The sequence below is a fragment of the Rhinoderma darwinii genome, chromosome 5 (genome assembly GCF_050947455.1).
Source record: "Rhinoderma darwinii isolate aRhiDar2 chromosome 5, aRhiDar2.hap1, whole genome shotgun sequence".
Lineage (NCBI taxonomy): Eukaryota > Metazoa > Chordata > Amphibia > Anura > Rhinodermatidae > Rhinoderma > Rhinoderma darwinii.
In genome coordinates, this window is record NC_134691.1 from 231,317,305 (window position 1) to 231,333,992 (window position 16,688).

Here is a 16,688-nt window from a genome sequence, read left to right on the forward strand (position 1 = left end):
CAGGGCCCCATGGAATTGCCTAGAAGTAGGCTGAATCGCTGCAAGGGCTGAACAGCAGTATCGGGCAGGCTCGGGCAACGCGCGGCCCGTTCGGGTTATCGCTTCTCGGCCTTTTGGCTAAGATCAAGTGTAGTATCTGTTCTTATCAGTTTAATATCTGATACGTCCCCTATCTGGGGACCATATATTAAATGGATTTTTAGAACAGGGAGATGGAAATAGAGCTTGCTCTGTCCACTCCACGCATTGACCTGGTATTGCAGTATTTCCAGGACCGGTGCACCCTTTCCTTATGTGTTGACTAAAATCAGATTCCAAAAGTGTTTTTTGTGTTTGCCATTGTTTCTGTCTTTCTGAAGGGATCTCCCCTTTTAATCCCATTATTTCAACACCTGTTGGACAATGCATGAGTGATAATGAGCTAATTGATTAAATGCAATTAATGAATACATTGCCACCTCTTGTTTTGTGTCGTCTGTGTGTCTGTGTTTCCGGCATTTCACATTGGAACAGCTCATTCACCTTCCTTGTCTTCTCTCCGCCCTCCCTTTTAGGTAAGTTAAAGAGCTGCACCTGAGCCAGCCACTGATTGATGCAGCACCACAGTCAAATAGTGGAGTGGAGTAGGGGAACAGCAAACAGCCATTAAAGCCGCCCGCCCGCCCGCCACAATGGACCTACCTGTGTACACTAGATGGATGTGATGGAATGTACTGTCGTCCCTACATTTCAAGAAGGAGTAAGAATTGCAGTTGCAACAAAGCCTTGCTTGCCTACAAAGAGAGCAGCAATTTGGATTTGTTACTATGTTACCTAGAAGAATAACAAACTGTGCAAGGATGGAGGTTGTAGGAGCAAGGAGAAGTTGTCTGTAAAGTTGGTGGATGCTTATTTTCCATTTTGCAGTCCCTTGTCTCCCTCTTGTGGCCTCCTGGAGGCAACTAGCTGTGCAAAAAAAGACAGCCTGGCGGCCGGCTGTTGCAGTGTTGCCCTCTCAGGCAACACTGAGTGACTGACTGAGCCGCACCGTCTTATATAAAGTTCAGACGGAACTTTGCACGTGTCATAGTGGAGCCCTGAGGAGCCAGAGCCAGCTTTCTGACATCATAATGGGGCCTCAGAGATAAAAGCCTGGGCCCAGGCAGTGTTGGTCAGTGCTGCTCAGCAGGCAGCACTGGACTGGACTGGATTACAGCTGATACAAGGTGTGAAGGAACAAGGGGTGGCTGTGGGCATGCACTTGCTGCCGCTGCCAGTGTTTATCTGCATGGCAGCAGGGCATTTGGGCGTTGCCAGGAAGGCGTTTTTATGTAGATTCCTCCTCTTTCAGCACTGCATTGTGGTGCAAGCAAAAGAAGCAAATCCTGTCTGGCTTCCTCTCCGGCCTTTATTCACCTCCCGTGTAGCTGTGAGTGTGTGAGCCTGCAGGGCCCCATGGAATTGCCTAGAAGTAGGCTGAATCGCTGCAAGGGCTGAACAGCAGTATCGGGCAGGCTCGGGCAACGCGCGGCCCGTTCGGGTTATCGCTTCTCGGCCTTTTGGCTAAGACCAAGTGTATTTATACAGGAGGTTTTTAGTCAGAAGGTGCTCAGGTACCCTCTCTCTCGGCCTCGGGGGATCGTCCAGGTTCGCCTGGACTTCACCCCCGTGCTGCTATTTGGGAGAGAGGCTTAGTCCTGAGCAACGAGTTGCGATCCCCCCCAGCCCCTTGGTCTCCGTAAGACAAGGGGCGCAGCGAAAGCTGTGCGGTTCGACCTGGCCACGCTAATGGCAGGCGAACCCGATGCGGTGCCGGTGTACGCCCGGCGTAAGAATTCTGCACGATTTATCGTGGCAGAGGGTGGAGGCGGTCCCCGTGGTATTAAATTTTTAGTCCACGCCATTTTGGAAGATCTGCTGGCGGTCCACAAGAACGAGCTCTTGGCTATCCAGGACTACCCGAAGCGAGGAATCTACGATGTCACCTTCATGGGAGAAGGAATACTCCGTGATGCTATGGACCGAGCTGAGAGGAAACAAGGTGAACTCGTAGCAGCGGGAGTCAAGGTAGTAGAGCATGAATTTGAAATAACCAAACTCGTGGTGATTAAAATGTATTCCCCATATGTGAGAGATATGGAAGTGGCAGCATTTCTAGCTGCCTACTTCAAAAATGTCAAACTCCTGGGGAAAGTGATGAACGAGTGTGGAGTGTGGACCGCCAAATGGAAGTTTTTAGTTACGCTGATTAAGGACCCCTCCACCCAAGAAACGAGATTACCACCGGCTCGTTTTAAAATTGGAAATGTGAATGGCGACCTCTACTTCTCAGGGATGCCAAACTTCTGCAGGGCTTGCGGTACCTATGGACATACCAGTTTTAACTGCGATGTCACCTGCAGAAACTGTGGAAGCAAAGAGCACAATATAAGGGAGTGCACAGAAGAAAAAAAATGCAACTTTTGTCAAAAAACTGGTCACTTGTATTTTTCTTGTCCTCATAGGTACCGAAGCGGAGAAGAAGAGCAACCCGGGGCGCCCCCACGTGCTCCACCAGTGGACCAGCCCCGCCCTCAGGGAGAGGAACAAGCCAGTGCTGCAAAGGAGCAGCGGGGTACCTGGGCTTCAAGAGTACGGTCTGTTGGAGCCAAAGCAGGTACCTCACAGCCAACAGCCTCAGAGGAGAGAAGGGAGTCCAGTGCGAAAGAAAAACGCCAAGCCAAACGTAAGGCTGAGAAGGGGCAGGCCAGTGAGATAACTGAGGCATCCCAGAGTGCTGGTTGCTCAGTGGATGCCGGGCCTGCTCCCAATCCTGGGTCTCTAGATACGGAGTCTGAAGAGGAAGGTTGGCTGAAAGTGGGTCCCCGTAAAAAGGGTAAACAGGAGCGTGCCGGTAGGGGGGTGACAGGGGAGGAGCAAATGGATACGTCCGTAAAGCAAAGTGAGGCTCCTCCTAGGACCACCCCCTCGTCGTTACTGGTGAGGAGGGTGGGCGCTGTTCCCCCCGAGCCAACCGACACCCCGCCATGTGCGCAACCTCCCCCTCTAGAACGGCCTGCACGGCCTGCACGGCCTCAGGGGGGAGCGGCGGGGCCCTTGGGGGACCCACCCGATACAGACCTATATGGTCAGCCGTTAGAGACCCAGGTAAGGCTGTGTGAATCTGGACTCCCTGTATACGAGATGAGGGCTGTTGGCTCGACGCTCACGGAAGGTAGTTCCTCTCCTGAATCATCCCCTTTCTCGCTAGAGTCAGACGAGGGCGGGGAGATGAGTTCAAGCGAGATTTCTGGTATTGCTGGTGGAGGCCAAGTCTGATTTTAAGTAACACGATTATTTATTTTTTTAAAATCAAGACTAACACAATCAAATCTCCACGATGTCTGAAATAAAGGGGATCTCCCTCAACGTGAGGGGCGCCAAGTCCAAAGTCAGAAGGGTTGCTCTCTTCAGTTTTTTATCTGGCCTGGCAGCCTCTGTTTTTTTCCTGCAGGAGTGCGGCATTCCCCATGCAATGAAGTACCATAAATACAAAGAGGATTGGAAGTATGGTCCATCAGTCTGGTCTGGATCTAACGAGTCCAGATCAGCAGGGGTCGCCATTCTTTTTAAGGGAAACGTTTTTATTGATTTTATCCAAGAGATTCTTCCAGGACGTATTTTATTGGTTAAAGCTTTTATTGACGGCGTAAAATGGCAGTTTTTAAATTTTTACGGCTCACCTGACAAAAATGAGAGAGCAGAGATGCTAGAAATGTTACCTCTTTTTATTAATACAACTGAGCCTTTTATCCTCGCAGGTGATTTTAACTGTATCCTGAGGGGGGAACGCCGGCTTACCAGTGCTACAAGTAGGAATTACGATAAGACCTCTGGACTGCTCAAAGATATTGTAAATGATTTTAAATTAACTGATTTGTACAAAGAATGTAATAGGAGCAGCCCAGAGGAAGCCGGCGTTACCTGGAGCAACGCCACCTGTAGCTCCAGGATAGATTTTATTTTTTGTAATGAGAATGTACTGCCTTTTAATTGTGAAGTTTTAACTAATGTTTTTTCAGATCACAAGCTTTTATCATTTTATGTAAAGCGTGATTTTAATAAACCGGTGTGTAAGAAGTCCTGGAAGTTAAATGTTTCCCTTTTAGATGATCCACAGGTTTTTACTGATTTTATTGAATTTTACCAAAAATGCAGGCGGGGGAGAGACATGCGTACTCCCATCAGTGCATGGTGGGAGAAAATGAAAAAAAGAATAAAGGAATTTTTTATTAAAAAGAGCGTGGCGAAAGCCAGAGAAAAACATGCTTTTTTTAAAATTCTCAGCACCCGTCTGCAGACCCTGTACAAGATGAGAGATAATGAAATTGACGTTAAAACTGACATCACTAACTTAAAAAAAGAAATAGCCCAGTGCCTGGAGCAGAAAGGCAAAGAGATCATTTTCCGTTCCAAAATTCAGCATGTGGAGGAGAATGAGACCTGCTCCAGGTACTTTTTTAAAAAAATTAACAATAAAAAGGCTATTATTAAAAATATTGAAGGTGTGTCAGATGTACAGGGTATTTTAAGTAAAGTTCATGAGTTTTATGCTGACCTTTTTAGTGTTAAAACTGTGGATCATAATTTTATGCGTGACTCACTGAAGGAGATTACTACTGTTTTAGACCCTGTCTCCCAGAATTTTTTATTACAGGAGCTGACGGAGCAGGAGGTTTTAGAAACGGTAAAGAGTTTTAAAGCCGGAAAAGTTCCCGGACCGGACGGTATACCCAGTGAGTTTTATGTCAAATTTTATGACATTTTAAAAGAGGATCTTTTTAGCCTTTTTTATGAAGTTTTTAATTCCAAGATGCTGCCTAAGTCCTGGCGGAAGGGTGAGGTCTCCCTGCTACATAAGAAAGGTGACATCGCAGTTTTGAAGAACTGGAGACCAATAACCCTTCTGAATAGCGACTATAAAATAATGGCAAAAGTGTGCGCAAATAGATTAAAAGCCATAATACCCCACATTGTACACTCTAACCAGGTGTGTGGGGTGCCAGGCCGCAGCATCTGGGATAATCTTAACCTGATAAAAGACGTAATTGAGGACACGAGGTCTAGAAGAGGTAAATTAGCCATTTTATCTATAGACTTCGAGAAGGCGTTCGACCGTGTCTCTCATTTTTATCTTTTTAAGGTTTTAGAGCGTATGGGTATACCTGAAGGATTTTTATTATCACTTAAAGCCTTTTATAAAGATTGCACAAGCAAAATTTTAGTGAATGGTTTTAAGACACAGGACGTGATTTTAAACTCAGGGGTGAAGCAGGGGTGTCCCTTGTCCCCACTGCTTTTTATTTGCGCATTAGAGCCTCTACTGTGTACAATTCGCCGCGATAAGTTAATACGTGGAGTCCCCCTGCCCGGGGGTGGCGGCGTAGAGGCTAAAGCAGTGGGGTACATGGACGATGTAGCGGTTTTTTGCAGGGACACCCTGTCGCTTCAGAGAACCCTCAGACAAATTGAGTTTTATTGCTGTGCTTCCGGTTTTAAGGTGAACTTCGACAAAAGTAATATTTTAAATATAGGAAGCATGGCTTTTAGAGACATACCCGTCCCTGTGTCAGATAATATTACAATTTTAGGTGTCTCCTTCAGTGAGTGCGATAATGGTTTTATCAGTTGGGACATGGTGGCGCAGAAGGTAAATCAAAAAATATGTATGTGGAACATGAGAAAACTTACCATGGAGGGAAAAGTTTTAATTATTAAAATGGTCATTTTACCCCTGCTTTTATATCTAAGTATGGTTTTCCCTCCCCCCACGGTTTTATTGCAAAAAATTACTAAAGCATGTTTTACCTTCTTTTGGAGTTCCAGAATGGAGAAACTAAAAAGAGAGATTGTGATGAAATCCAAACCGAAGGGTGGCAAAGATTTTCCGAATTTTAACAGGTTTCTTTTAATCAAGTTCTTCAGTTTCTGTTTTAATTCCTTTTTTAAAGAACATTATTGGTCCTATTTTTTACGTTTTAATACAGGGTTTTTAATGCGAAGGTTTGGGTGGTTCAACATTGTTTTATCCTCACCTTACACTTTTAAACTCTCAATAAACTATGTGATTTTAGAAAAGATAGTGACCTTATTCAACCTGAAGGGAAAAAATGTAAATGAGCTGAAAAATAGTAAAAAGTTAATTAAAGACTTAAGAGAAAGTGAGACGGTCAGCAGGATTGAGAATTTTAATGAGGAACGAAGTGCTTTTATCTTCAAAATTATTAATGTGTTTTATCTTTTTAATACACAGATGGACCTGGCCTGGAGCTGCATTCATCAATGTCTTCCATGCCGGGCATTCCAATACAGAAGGAGGTTCGCGAGGTCTGCCGTCTGCCCGAGGGAAGGCTGCCAGGCCGAGGAAACGGTTCGACACATTTTTTGGACGTGTGATTTTGCGAAGGAATTTTGGAAAAAAATATTCCCTCTTTTGGCAAAGATGGCAGACCTGAAAGACTTGAATTATGAAGATATTTTATATGGACTATTTGGATGCCCAACCGCGAGCCAAAAGATAATAGCGTGGAAGACGATGAATTGCGCCAAAGAAGCTCTATGGAAGGCCAGGAACATCCTGATTTTTAAGCACGATGTTTTATCTACTGATGATGTTTTAGGTCTTTGTTTTAGCGAAATGTACATTTATTATTTATTAGACAAAAAAAGAAATGCCACCCTTCTAAATAAATGGTTTGTGAAAGAATGGAACTCCAACATATAAAGATTTGCCACCATGTCCCTTTTATGTAATGTAATGCAATGAAATATTGATTTTATTGTTATTCATTTGTACAAAAGTTGGTTTTATTGTAAACTGTATTTTTTTATGAAATAAATCATTGACACCCCTGAAAAGGGGTAGCCAACTTAAAAAAAATCTGTTCTTATCAGTTTAATATCTGATACGTCCGCTATCTGGGGACCATATATTAAATGGATTTTTAGAACAGGGAGATGGAAATAGAGCTTGCTCTGTCCACTCCACGCATTGACCTGGTATTGCAGTATTTCCAGGACCGGTGCACCCTTTCCTTATGTGTTGACTAAAATCAGATTCCAAAAGTGTTTTTTGTGTTTGCCATTGTTTCTGTCTTTCTGAAGGGATCTCCCCTTTTAATCCCATTATTTCAACACCTGTTGGACAATGCATGAGTGATAATGAGCTAATTGATTAAATGCAATTAATGAATACATTGCCACCTCTTGTTTTGTGTCGTCTGTGTGTCTGTGTTTCCGGCATTTCACATTGGAACAGCTCATTCACCTTCCTTGTCTTCTCTCCGCCCTCCCTTTTAGGTAAGTTAAAGAGCTGCACCTGAGCCAGCCACTGATTGATGCAGCACCACAGTCAAATAGTGGAGTGGAGTAGGGGAACAGCAAACAGCCATTAAAGCCGCCCGCCCGCCCGCCCGCCCGCCACAATGGACCTACCTGTGTACACTAGATGGATGTGATGGAATGTACTGTCGTCCCTACATTTCAAGAAGGAGTAAGAATTGCAGTTGCAACAAAGCCTTGCTTGCCTACAAAGAGAGCAGCAATTTGGATTTGTTACTATGTTACCTAGAAGAATAACAAACTGTGCAAGGATGGAGGTTGTAGGAGCAAGGAGAAGTTGTCTGTAAAGTTGGTGGATGCTTATTTTCCATTTTGCAGTCCCTTGTCTCCCTCTTGTGGCCTCCTGGAGGCAACTAGCTGTGCAAAAAAAGACAGCCTGGCGGCCGGCTGTTGCAGTGTTGCCCTCTCAGGCAACACTGAGTGACTGACTGAGCCGCACCGTCTTATATAAAGTTCAGACGGAACTTTGCACGTGTCATAGTGGAGCCCTGAGGAGCCAGAGCCAGCTTTCTGACATCATAATGGGGCCTCAGAGATAAAAGCCTGGGCCCAGGCAGTGTTGGTCAGTGCTGCTCAGCAGGCAGCACTGGACTGGACTGGATTACAGCTGATACAAGGTGTGAAGGAACAAGGGGTGGCTGTGGGCATGCACTTGCTGCCGCTGCCAGTGTTTATCTGCATGGCAGCAGGGCATTTGGGCGTTGCCAGGAAGGCGTTTTTATGTAGATTCCTCCTCTTTCAGCACTGCATTGTGGTGCAAGCAAAAGAAGCAAATCCTGTCTGGCTTCCTCTCCGGCCTTTATTCACCTCCCGTGTAGCTGTGAGTGTGTGAGCCTGCAGGGCCCCATGGAATTGCCTAGAAGTAGGCTGAATCGCTGCAAGGGCTGAACAGCAGTATCGGGCAGGCTCGGGCAACGCGCGGCCCGTTCGGGTTATCGCTTCTCGGCCTTTTGGCTAAGATCAAGTGTAGTATCTGTTCTTATCAGTTTAATATCTGATACGTCCCCTATCTGGGGACCATATATTAAATGGATTTTTAGAACAGGGAGATGGAAATAGAGCTTGCTCTGTCCACTCCACGCATTGACCTGGTATTGCAGTATTTCCAGGACCGGTGCACCCTTTCCTTATGTGTTGACTAAAATCAGATTCCAAAAGTGTTTTTTGTGTTTGCCATTGTTTCTGTCTTTCTGAAGGGATCTCCCCTTTTAATCCCATTATTTCAACACCTGTTGGACAATGCATGAGTGATAATGAGCTAATTGATTAAATGCAATTAATGAATACATTGCCACCTCTTGTTTTGTGTCGTCTGTGTGTCTGTGTTTCCGGCATTTCACATTGGAACAGCTCATTCACCTTCCTTGTCTTCTCTCCGCCCTCCCTTTTAGGTAAGTTAAAGAGCTGCACCTGAGCCAGCCACTGATTGATGCAGCACCACAGTCAAATAGTGGAGTGGAGTAGGGGAACAGCAAACAGCCATTAAAGCCGCCCGCCCGCCCGCCCGCCACAATGGACCTACCTGTGTACACTAGATGGATGTGATGGAATGTACTGTCGTCCCTACATTTCAAGAAGGAGTAAGAATTGCAGTTGCAACAAAGCCTTGCTTGCCTACAAAGAGAGCAGCAATTTGGATTTGTTACTATGTTACCTAGAAGAATAACAAACTGTGCAAGGATGGAGGTTGTAGGAGCAAGGAGAAGTTGTCTGTAAAGTTGGTGGATGCTTATTTTCCATTTTGCAGTCCCTTGTCTCCCTCTTGTGGCCTCCTGGAGGCAACTAGCTGTGCAAAAAAAGACAGCCTGGCGGCCGGCTGTTGCAGTGTTGCCCTCTCAGGCAACACTGAGTGACTGACTGAGCCGCACCGTCTTATATAAAGTTCAGACGGAACTTTGCACGTGTCATAGTGGAGCCCTGAGGAGCCAGAGCCAGCTTTCTGACATCATAATGGGGCCTCAGAGATAAAAGCCTGGGCCCAGGCAGTGTTGGTCAGTGCTGCTCAGCAGGCAGCACTGGACTGGACTGGATTACAGCTGATACAAGGTGTGAAGGAACAAGGGGTGGCTGTGGGCATGCACTTGCTGCCGCTGCCAGTGTTTATCTGCATGGCAGCAGGGCATTTGGGCGTTGCCAGGAAGGCATTTTTATGTAGATTCCTCCTCTTTCAGCACTGCATTGTGGTGCAAGCAAAAGAAGCAAATCCTGTCTGGCTTCCTCTCCGGCCTTTATTCACCTCCCGTGTAGCTGTGAGTGTGTGAGCCTGCAGGGCCCCATGGAATTGCCTAGAAGTAGGCTGAATCGCTGCAAGGGCTGAACAGCAGTATCGGGCAGGCTCGGGCAACGCGCGGCCCGTTCGGGTTATCGCTTCTCGGCCTTTTGGCTAAGATCAAGTGTAGTATCTGTTCTTATCAGTTTAATATCTGATACGTCCCCTATCTGGGGACCATATATTAAATGGATTTTTAGAACAGGGAGATGGAAATAGAGCTTGCTCTGTCCACTCCACGCATTGACCTGGTATTGCAGTATTTCCAGGACCGGTGCACCCTTTCCTTATGTGTTGACTAAAATCAGATTCCAAAAGTGTTTTTTGTGTTTGCCATTGTTTCTGTCTTGCTGAAGGGATCTCCCCTTTTAATCCCATTATTTCAACACCTGTTGGACAATGCATGAGTGATAATGAGCTAATTGATTAAATGCAATTAATGAATACATTGCCACCTCTTGTTTTGTATCGTCTGTGTGTCTGTGTTTCCGGCATTTCACATTGGAACAGCTCATTCACCTTCCTTGTCTTCTCTCCGCCCTCCCTTTTAGGTAAGTTAAAGAGCTGCACCTGAGCCAGCCACTGATTGATGCAGCACCACAGTCAAATAGTGGAGTGGAGTAGGGGAACAGCAAACAGCCATTAAAGCCGCCCGCCCGCCCGCCCGCCACAATTGACCTACCTGTGTACACTAGATGGATGTGATGGAATGTACTGTCGTCCCTACATTTCAAGAAGGAGTAAGAATTGCAGTTGCAACAAAGCCTTGCTTGCCTACAAAGAGAGCAGCAATTTGGATTTGTTACTATGTTACCTAGAAGAATAACAAACTGTGCAAGGATGGAGGTTGTAGGAGCAAGGAGAAGTTGTCTGTAAAGTTGGTGGATGCTTATTTTCCATTTTGCAGTCCCTTGTCTCCCTCTTGTGGCCTCCTGGAGGCAACTAGCTGTGCAAAAAAAGACAGCCTGGCGGCCGGCTGTTGCAGTGTTGCCCTCTCAGGCAACACTGAGTGACTGACTGAGCCGCACCGTCTTATATAAAGTTCAGACGGAACTTTGCACGTGTCATAGTGGAGCCCTGAGGAGCCAGAGCCAGCTTTCTGACATCATAATGGGGCCTCAGAGATAAAAGCCTGGGCCCAGGCAGTGTTGGTCAGTGCTGCTCAGCAGGCAGCACTGGACTGGACTGGATTACAGCTGATACAAGGTGTGAAGGAACAAGGGGTGGCTGTGGGCATGCACTTGCTGCCGCTGCCAGTGTTTATCTGCATGGCAGCAGGGCATTTGGGCGTTGCCAGGAAGGCGTTTTTATGTAGATTCCTCCTCTTTCAGCACTGCATTGTGGTGCAAGCAAAAGAAGCAAATCCTGTCTGGCTTCCTCTCCGGCCTTTATTCACCTCCCGTGTAGCTGTGAGTGTGTGAGCCTGCAGGGCCCCATGGAATTGCCTAGAAGTAGGCTGAATCGCTGCAAGGGCTGAACAGCAGTATCGGGCAGGCTCGGGCAACGCGCGGCCCGTTCGGGTTATCGCTTCTCGGCCTTTTGGCTAAGATCAAGTGTAGTATCTGTTCTTATCAGTTTAATATCTGATACGTCCCCTATCTGGGGACCATATATTAAATGGATTTTTAGAACAGGGAGATGGAAATAGAGCTTGCTCTGTCCACTCCACGCATTGACCTGGTATTGCAGTATTTCCAGGACCGGTGCACCCTTTCCTTATGTGTTGACTAAAATCAGATTCCAAAAGTGTTTTTTGTGTTTGCCATTGTTTCTGTCTTTCTGAAGGGATCTCCCCTTTTAATCCCATTATTTCAACACCTGTTGGACAATGCATGAGTGATAATGAGCTAATTGATTAAATGCAATTAATGAATACATTGCCACCTCTTGTTTTGTGTCGTCTGTGTGTCTGTGTTTCCGGCATTTCACATTGGAACAGCTCATTCACCTTCCTTGTCTTCTCTCCGCCCTCCCTTTTAGGTAAGTTAAAGAGCTGCACCTGAGCCAGCCACTGATTGATGCAGCACCACAGTCAAATAGTGGAGTGGAGTAGGGGAACAGCAAACAGCCATTAAAGCCGCCCGCCCGCCACAATGGACCTACCTGTGTACACTAGATGGATGTGATGGAATGTACTGTCGTCCCTACATTTCAAGAAGGAGTAAGAATTGCAGTTGCAACAAAGCCTTGCTTGCCTACAAAGAGAGCAGCAATTTGGATTTGTTACTATGTTACCTAGAAGAATAACAAACTGTGCAAGGATGGAGGTTGTAGGAGCAAGGAGAAGTTGTCTGTAAAGTTGGTGGATGCTTATTTTCCATTTTGCAGTCCCTTGTCTCCCTCTTGTGGCCTCCTGGAGGCAACTAACTGTGCAAAAAAAGACAGCCTGGCGGCCGGCTGTTGCAGTGTTGCCCTCTCAGGCAACACTGAGTGACTGACTGAGCCGCACCGTCTTATATAAAGTTCAGACGGAACTTTGCACGTGTCATAGTGGAGCCCTGAGGAGCCAGAGCCAGCTTTCTGACATCATAATGGGGCCTCAGAGATAAAAGCCTGGGCCCAGGCAGTGTTGGTCAGTGCTGCTCAGCAGGCAGCACTGGACTGGACTGGATTACAGCTGATACAAGGTGTGAAGGAACAAGGGGTGGCTGTGGGCATGCACTTGCTGCCGCTGCCAGTGTTTATCTGCATGGCAGCAGGGCATTTGGGCGTTGCCAGGAAGGCGTTTTTATGTAGATTCCTCCTCTTTCAGCACTGCATTGTGGTGCAAGCAAAAGAAGCAAATCCTGTCTGGCTTCCTCTCCGGCCTTTATTCACCTCCCGTGTAGCTGTGAGTGTGTGAGCCTGCAGGGCCCCATGGAATTGCCTAGAAGTAGGCTGAATCGCTGCAAGGGCTGAACAGCAGTATCGGGCAGGCTCGGGCAACGCGCGGCCCGTTCGGGTTATCGCTTCTTGGCCTTTTGGCTAAGATCAAGTGTAGTATCTGTTCTTATCAGTTTAATATCTGATACGTCCCCTATCTGGGGACCATATATTAAATGGATTTTTAGAACAGGGAGGTGGAAATAGAGCTTGCTCTGTCCACTCCACGCATTGACCTGGTATTGCAGTATTTCCAGGACCGGTGCACCCTTTCCTTATGTGTTGACTAAAATCAGATTCCAAAAGTGTTTTTTGTGTTTGCCATTGTTTCTGTCTTTCTGAAGGGATCTCCCCTTTTAATCCCATTATTTCAACACCTGTTGGACAATGCATGAGTGATAATGAGCTAATTGATTAAATGCAATTAATGAATACATTGCCACCTCTTGTTTTGTGTCGTTTGTGTGTCTGTGTTTCCGGCATTTCACATTGGAACAGCTCATTCACCTTCCTTGTCTTCTCTCCGCCCTCCCTTTTAGGTAAGTTAAAGAGCTGCACCTGAGCCAGCCACTGATTGATGTTAGCACCACAGTCAAATAGTGGAGTGGAGTAGGGGAACAGCAAACAGCCATTAAAGCCGCCCGCCCGCCCGCCCGCCACAATGGACCTACCTGTGTACACTAGATGGATGTGATGGAATGTACTGTCGTCCCTACATTTCAAGAAGGAGTAAGAATTGCAGTTGCAACAAAGCCTTGCTTGCCTACAAAGAGAGCAGCAATTTGGATTTGTTACTATGTTACCTAGAAGAATAACAAACTGTGCAAGGATGGAGGTTGTAGGAGCAAGGAGAAGTTGTCTGTAAAGTTGGTGGATGCTTATTTTCCATTTTGCAGTCCCTTGTCTCCCTCTTGTGGCCTCCTGGAGGCAACTAGCTGTGCAAAAAAAGACAGCCTGGCGGCCGGCTGTTGCAGTGTTGCCCTCTCAGGCAACACTGAGTGACTGACTGAGCCGCACCGTCTTATATAAAGTTCAGACGGAACTTTGCACGTGTCATAGTGGAGCCCTGAGGAGCCAGAGCCAGCTTTCTGACATCATAATGGGGCCTCAGAGATAAAAGCCTGGGCCCAGGCAGTGTTGGTCAGTGCTGCTCAGCAGGCAGCACTGGACTGGACTGGATTACAGCTGATACAAGGTGTGAAGGAACAAGGGGTGGCTGTGGGCATGCACTTGCTGCCGCTGCCAGTGTTTATCTGCATGGCAGCAGGGCATTTGGGCGTTGCCAGGAAGGCGTTTTTATGTAGATTCCTCCTCTTTCAGCACTGCATTGTGGTGCAAGCAAAAGAAGCAAATCCTGTCTGGCTTCCTCTCCGGCCTTTATTCACCTCCCGTGTAGCTGTGAGTGTGTGAGCCTGCAGGGCCCCATGGAATTGCCTAGAAGTAGGCTGAATCGCTGCAAGGGCTGAACAGCAGTATCGGGCAGGCTCGGGCAACGCGCGGCCCGTTCGGGTTATCGCTTCTCGGCCTTTTGGCTAAGATCAAGTGTAGTATCTGTTCTTATCAGTTTAATATCTGATACGTCCCCTATCTGGGGACCATATATTAAATGGATTTTTAGAACAGGGAGATGGAAATAGAGCTTGCTCTGTCCACTCCACGCATTGACCTGGTATTGCAGTATTTCCAGGACCGGTGCACCCTTTCCTTATGTGTTGACTAAAATCAGATTCCAAAAGTGTTTTTTGTGTTTGCCATTGTTTCTGTCTTTCTGAAGGGATCTCCCCTTTTAATCCCATTATTTCAACACCTGTTGGACAATGCATGAGTGATAATGAGCTAATTGATTAAATGCAATTAATGAATACATTGCCACCTCTTGTTTTGTGTCGTCTGTGTGTCTGTGTTTCCGGCATTTCACATTGGAACAGCTCATTCACCTTCCTTGTCTTCTCTCCGCCCTCCCTTTTAGGTAAGTTAAAGAGCTGCACCTGAGCCAGCCACTGATTGATGCAGCACCACAGTCAAATAGTGGAGTGGAGTAGGGGAACAGCAAACAGCCATTAAAGCCGCCCGCCCGCCCGCCACAATGGACCTACCTGTGTACACTAGATGGATGTGATGGAATGTACTGTCGTCCCTACATTTCAAGAAGGAGTAAGAATTGCAGTTGCAACAAAGCCTTGCTTGCCTACAAAGAGAGCAGCAATTTGGATTTGTTACTATGTTACCTAGAAGAATAACAAACTGTGCAAGGATGGAGGTTGTAGGAGCAAGGAGAAGTTGTCTGTAAAGTTGGTGGATGCTTATTTTCCATTTTGCAGTCCCTTGTCTCCCTCTTGTGGCCTCCTGGAGGCAACTAGCTGTGCAAAAAAAGACAGCCTGGCGGCCGGCTGTTGCAGTGTTGCCCTCTCAGGCAACACTGAGTGACTGACTGAGCCGCACCGTCTTATATAAAGTTCAGACGGAACTTTGCACGTGTCATAGTGGAGCCCTGAGGAGCCAGAGCCAGCTTTCTGACATCATAATGGGGCCTCAGAGATAAAAGCCTGGGCCCAGGCAGTGTTGGTCAGTGCTGCTCAGCAGGCAGCACTGGACTGGACTGGATTACAGCTGATACAAGGTGTGAAGGAACAAGGGGTGGCTGTGGGCATGCACTTGCTGCCGCTGCCAGTGTTTATCTGCATGGCAGCAGGGCATTTGGGCGTTGCCAGGAAGGCGTTTTTATGTAGATTCCTCCTCTTTCAGCACTGCATTGTGGTGCAAGCAAAAGAAGCAAATCCTGTCTGGCTTCCTCTCCGGCCTTTATTCACCTCCCGTGTAGCTGTGAGTGTGTGAGCCTGCAGGGCCCCATGGAATTGCCTAGAAGTAGGCTGAATCGCTGCAAGGGCTGAACAGCAGTATCGGGCAGGCTCGGGCAACGCGCGGCCCGTTCGGGTTATCGCTTCTTGGCCTTTTGGCTAAGATCAAGTGTAGTATCTGTTCTTATCAGTTAAATATCTGATACGTCCCCTATCTGGGGACCATATATTAAATGGATTTTTAGAACAGGGAGATGGAAATAGAGCTTGCTCTGTCCACTCCACGCATTGACCTGGTATTGCAGTATTTCCAGGACCGGTGCACCCTTTCCTTATGTGTTGACTAAAATCAGATTCCAAAAGTGTTTTTTGTGTTTGCCATTGTGTCTGTCTTTCTGAAGGGATCTCCCCTTTTAATCCCATTATTTCAACACCTGTTGGACAATGCATGAGTGATAATGAGCTAATTGATTAAATGCAATTAATGAATACATTGCCACCTCTTGTTTTGTGTCGTTTGTGTGTCTGTGTTTCCGGCATTTCACATTGGAACAGCTCATTCACCTTCCTTGTCTTCTCTCCGCCCTCCCTTTTAGGTAAGTTAAAGAGCTGCACCTGAGCCAGCCACTGATTGATGCAGCACCACAGTCAAATAGTGGAGTGGAGTAGGGGAACAGCAAACAGCCATTAAAGCCGCCCGCCCGCCCGCCCGCCACAATGGACCTACCTGTGTACACTAGATGGATGTGATGGAATGTACTGTCGTCCCTACATTTCAAGAAGGAGTAAGAATTGCAGTTGCAACAAAGCCTTGCTTGCCTACAAAGAGAGCAGCAATTTGGATTTGTTACTATGTTACCTAGAAGAATAACAAACTGTGCAAGGATGGAGGTTGTAGGAGCAAGGAGAAGTTGTCTGTAAAGTTGGTGGATGCTTATTTTCCATTTTGCAGTCCCTTGTCTCCCTCTTGTGGCCTCCTGGAGGCAACTAGCTGTGCAAAAAAAGACAGCCTGGCGGCCGGCTGTTGCAGTGTTGCCCTCTCAGGCAACACTGAGTGACTGACTGAGCCGCACCGTCTTATATAAAGTTCAGACGGAACTTTGCACGTGTCATAGTGGAGCCCTGAGGAGCCAGAGCCAGCTTTCTGACATCATAATGGGGCCTCAGAGATAAAAGCCTGGGCCCAGGCAGTGTTGGTCAGTGCTGCTCAGCAGGCAGCACTGGACTGGACTGGATTACAGCTGATACAAGGTGTGAAGGAACAAGGGGTGGCTGTGGGCATGCACTTGCTGCCGCTGCCAGTGTTTATCTGCATGGCAGCAGGGCATTTGGGCGTTGCCAGGAAGGCGTTTTTATGTAGATTCCTCCTCTTTCAGCACTGCATTGTGGTGCAAGCAAAA

The 16,688-nt window shown here is 47.0% G+C and overlaps 7 non-coding genes and 1 pseudogene across 7 annotated transcripts; all 8 read left to right on the forward strand.

The window, feature by feature from the left end:
- Positions 1 to 97: 97 nt before the first annotated feature.
- LOC142653255 (U2 spliceosomal RNA) lies at positions 98 to 288 on the forward strand. The gene has a single exon (XR_012848193.1). It is a non-coding gene; the product is annotated as a U2 spliceosomal RNA (small nuclear RNA).
- Positions 289 to 6,839: 6,551 nt separating this feature from the next.
- LOC142654322 (U2 spliceosomal RNA) lies at positions 6,840 to 7,051 on the forward strand (annotated as a pseudogene).
- A 1,242-nt stretch (positions 7,052 to 8,293) lies between these two features.
- LOC142653256 (U2 spliceosomal RNA) lies at positions 8,294 to 8,484 on the forward strand. Its single transcript, XR_012848194.1, has one exon. It is a non-coding gene; the product is annotated as a U2 spliceosomal RNA (small nuclear RNA).
- A 1,238-nt stretch (positions 8,485 to 9,722) lies between these two features.
- On the forward strand, positions 9,723 to 9,913 carry LOC142653257 (U2 spliceosomal RNA). Its single transcript, XR_012848195.1, has one exon. It is a non-coding gene; the product is annotated as a U2 spliceosomal RNA (small nuclear RNA).
- A 1,238-nt stretch (positions 9,914 to 11,151) lies between these two features.
- LOC142653258 (U2 spliceosomal RNA) lies at positions 11,152 to 11,342 on the forward strand. Its single transcript, XR_012848196.1, has one exon. It is a non-coding gene; the product is annotated as a U2 spliceosomal RNA (small nuclear RNA).
- A 1,230-nt stretch (positions 11,343 to 12,572) lies between these two features.
- Positions 12,573 to 12,763, forward strand: LOC142653549 (U2 spliceosomal RNA). Its single transcript, XR_012848477.1, has one exon. It is a non-coding gene; the product is annotated as a U2 spliceosomal RNA (small nuclear RNA).
- Positions 12,764 to 14,002: 1,239 nt separating this feature from the next.
- Positions 14,003 to 14,193, forward strand: LOC142653259 (U2 spliceosomal RNA). The gene has a single exon (XR_012848197.1). It is a non-coding gene; the product is annotated as a U2 spliceosomal RNA (small nuclear RNA).
- A 1,234-nt stretch (positions 14,194 to 15,427) lies between these two features.
- Positions 15,428 to 15,618, forward strand: LOC142653674 (U2 spliceosomal RNA). Its single transcript, XR_012848597.1, has one exon. It is a non-coding gene; the product is annotated as a U2 spliceosomal RNA (small nuclear RNA).
- Positions 15,619 to 16,688: the final 1,070 nt, after the last annotated feature.